Here is a 4,777-nt window from a genome sequence, read left to right on the forward strand (position 1 = left end):
ACAGTTTTTGTGATAATTTTACAGCTTTTAATAAAAGTATATATGCATACATACATATATAATACATATATATGTTATATATATATATATATATTGAAGTGAATCTAACGGCTTTTGTGTGTTAATAAATGTCTTGTAAACACCTTCCATACTGCAATTGTTTTTGTTTCAGTACACGATCTCAGATCAGGTCACTTGCTATGCAAGTACATCTCCGTATATATATATATATATATATATATATATATATATATATATATATAATGATTGATACACACCAGTGTGTATGTGGTGAACAACTAACAAAACACCATAATACAATTTGCATTTAACTTGGACCGAAATGTAAATCGTATTACTTTTGAAGCATATTACGTCACCTGATGATGTTCCCTGCACTGTGCGGTGCATCCGAGGACATTACATCGCTCCCCACCTACAAAGGAGCAGTGCAGAAGGCAGTCGAAACGATTGTTGTGCTAATTAAAGCTTCTCATTACACTCCGTTTTCCGTATCAATCATTTAAATGAGGGCGAACATATGCACCGAGGAATTCCTGACGTGGATCCAGCGACGAATGCGCAGTAAGTGCGGATGATGCCTGGTAGCCATAAGTCCTAAACGTGCTCTGCAGGCATACTACTAGGGAGTTTCCGAAACAAGGTTTGGATACTGTATTTTAATGCCTCCCTTCTAAACATTATCTTACATATATATATATATATATATATATATATATATATATATTCAGTGTCATGGTTTTATGCAGTGTGATTAACATGTCAATTAGCAATGATAAATTTACGCAACAATTATCTATCGTATAAATACTGGAATCGTAAATATTTAATGCATTCCAGTTATAAATATTTGAGTTTTCTGATAATTCCGAAATTTGTATATACACACACAAATGCATGCATGTGTATACGCACGCACCCCCCATATATATATATATATATATATATATATATATATATATATATATATATATATATATACACATACATACATACATATAGACACAGTGGTGAATGTGTGGTAAGAAGCTTGCATCTCAGCCACATGGCTCCGGGTTCGATCCCACTGGGCATGTGTCTTCTCATATAGCACTTGTTCAAGCACAGTCACCGATTGACAACCGGTGTTGGTGTGTTTATGTCCCGTTACTTTTCTGTTCGGCAAAGCAGTCCGATAGAAAAAGTGCGAGGGTTTTTCAAAACAAAAATATACTGGAGTCGATTCGTGTGACTAAAATTTATTGAAGGCTGTGCTCCAGCATGACCGCAATCAAATGAGTGAAATAAGTAAAGGATAACGCGTGTGCATATGTGCGTGTCTATATATGTCTATATTAAGAGGGAGAAATGAGAGACAGATACAGAGACAGAGAAAGAGAGAGAGAGAGAGAGATGAAAGAAAGAAAGAGTCTGTGTAAAACAAAGACAGACACACACACATGCCTGTAAACTCACACATGCATATATGATGTGCTTCTTTAAATATCTAATGTACGCAACTATGAAGTATATACATACGGATATACGTACATATATGGAAACACATACACACGCACGCGCACACGTATACATGTGGATATATACGTATATAAACACACACGCTTTCATATACATATTCATGAGTGTATGTGTGTATATTAGGTTGTCCTACTATATAAGTTCTGAGCGTTTTTTTAATATGCAAAAAGGGATATAATTAATTGACCTTTCAATAAAGTTCATTCAATGAAATAATTTCCATTATTATTAATGACCTTTGCCCAAATATCAGGCAATTTAAATATTCCATTAGCATAAAATTTGACTAGTTTTGAAGAAAAAAAGTTATCCATATGCATTTTGACTCCATCTAAATCGTTAAATGTTTTCTTTGCAATGAGTTTTGTAGAGACAAAAATAAGTGGTAGTCGGACGGCGTAATATCAGAAGAATATGATAGATTGGGTAAGAGATCCCAGCCAATTTCATGTAACTTTATTCGGGTAGCCAAAGATACATGTGGTTGGGCATTGTCTTGTTGCAACACTATTCCTTTCCTGTTGTCAATATCCGGCCTCAATTCTTTGAATTTTTTTTTGTGGTCCAAATTAGCCAGCTGACGACAGTACACATCAGAATTAATAGTCTTGTTTTGTGGGAGAAGCTCATAATAAATAATGCCTTTATGATCCCACCAAACACAAAGCATAGCCTTTTTGGCATGGATGTTCGTTTTTGGCTGCTTGTTTGGCGGGATCCTTACGAGAACTCCGGCATCTTTTCCGCACTGCATTTTCGTACGCAATCCATTTTTCACCACCAGTTACAAGTTGTTTCAAAAAAGGGCATGCTTTCATTCCGTTTCAAAAGCATATCACAAACGAAATACCGATCCAAGCAATTCTTTTCTGTGAGTTTGTGACGGACTCGTACATTATAGCGAGAAATGTATCCTAGCTGCACTAGATATTCATGAGCCGTACTTATATATTGGTATATATATATATATATATATATATATATATATATATATATATATATATATATATATATATGTATATATATGTATATATATATATATATATATATATATATATATATATATATATATATATATATATATATATATATATATATATATATATATATATATATATATATATATATATATATATATATATATACGTGTATATGTACATAGTGGAGACGCAATGACCCAGTGGTTAGGGCAGCGGACTCGCGGTCGGAGGATCGCAGTTTCGAATCCCAGACCGGGTGTTGTGAGTGTTTATTGAGCGAAAACACCTAAATTCCACAAGGCGATGGTGACGAACACTGTTGTACTATTTCATCAAAAATTTCTCTCACTCTTTCTTCCTGTTTCTCTTGTACCTGTATTTCAAAGGGCCAGCCTTGTCACACTCTGTGTCACGCTGAATCATCCCCGAGAACTACGTTAAGGGATACACGTGTCTGTGGAGTACTCAGCCTATTGCACGTTAGTTTCACGAGCAAGCTGTTCCGTTGATCGGATCAACTGAGACCCTCGTCGTCGTAACCGACGGAGTGCCAACAAATATATATATATATATGTGTGTGTGTGTGTGTGTGTGTGTGTGTGTGTGTGTGTGTGTGTGCGTGTGTGTGTGCCTGTGTATACATGTACGCGCACACATGGATAATGTTTGCAAGGCAAGTAGTAGCGCTATTCACTTAACAGGATATAAGTAATGGGAAAATGTCGAAAATGTAAATAATGTAGTATTTATTCACTAGTCGTTGTGGATGGTTGTTGCCATAATTGGCATTTAATCCTTGCATTCAATGCAGCATATTAATTGTTCATAAACGTTTGCGAGAGAAATTGCTGCTAGCAACGGTTAATTATTTGTGTGGGATATGCTCAATCGTACAGATGATCTCGACAGATTTTACTGCGCTATAGCAATACAGCAATACCACATTTGTTGGTGCATTCAGGGGCCTTGATATATATATATATATATATATATATATATATGTGCACTAATCGATTCACAGCTGCTACCAGCACTGTTTTATAATTGCAGTTGTTGTTTTTGTTGCTGTAGTTCTTGTTGGTGTTGTTGTTATTAATATTATTATTGTTATTGTTATTATCATTATTAAGGCGGTGCGCTGGGAGAATTGTTGACACGCCAGACAATATATTATCGGTATATTTTTCCAAATTTATGTTCTGAGGTCAGATGCTGCCGAGGTCACCTTTGACTTGCAGCCTCTCGTGGCCGTTAAAATAAGTACCAGTCATATAATGGGATTGATGAAATCGACAAGCCCCGCCCCGCAATTATTCCAGTCCTTGTGCCTATATTAGAAAGGAGTACTACTGCAACGCTCAATATAAAATACCAATTTCGTATGTCAGCAATGTCGGGGGGATGGGGGTTAAGTTGATTACATCGAACCCAGTGATCAATTGCTACTTATTTTATCGACCCTGAATCGATGAAGAGCAAGGCTGACCCCGGCGGAATTTGAGCTCAATATATAAAGACGGACGAAATACTACTAAGCATTTTGCCTGACGTGTTAACTATTCTGACGGTTCACCGCCTTAAGACAACACCAACAATAATAACAGGCGTTGAAGTATGCATAATTAACTGAATAAAACCGAATACAAACCATCAAATCATCTAATACTCACTTAGAGTAAGGTGGTATTGTAATTACCTGCCTCGAACTATGTCTGGAATTAAATTACTCTGGCCTCAGATTCTTTTCTACTCTAGGCACAGGCCCCGAAATATTTAGGGAGGAGACCACTCGATTAGATCGACCTCAGTACGCAACTGATACTTAATTTATCGACCCCGAAAGGATGACAGGCAAAGTAGACCGCGGCGTAATTTGAACTTAGAACGTAACGACAGACAAAATACCGTTATGCATTTAGCCCAGTCCGCTAACGATTCTGCCAGCTCGCCGCCTTTATGACTTGTAATATTCACAAGACGGCATGCTAGGAGTAAAGATAGCAAGCCGAGTAAAATGCTAAGTGGAATTTGAACTCATGCCGGAGTTCAAATTCCACCGAGGTCGACTTTGCTTTCTTCCTTCAAGATCGATAAAATAAGTACCAGTGGAGACATGGTGTTCGATTTACTCGACTCACCTCTCTCTCGAAATTGCTTGACTTGTGCCAAAATTTAAGTCAATATTGTTACTGCCTTAAATGTTTGGGAGAAGCGTTTCCTCAAGTAATCGTAGCTGGTATATATTCCGGTATCAGTTG

This window comes from Octopus bimaculoides, chromosome 4 (genome assembly GCF_046866305.1).
Source record: "Octopus bimaculoides isolate indiv1 chromosome 4, ASM4686630v1, whole genome shotgun sequence".
Classification (NCBI taxonomy): domain Eukaryota; kingdom Metazoa; phylum Mollusca; class Cephalopoda; order Octopoda; family Octopodidae; genus Octopus; species Octopus bimaculoides.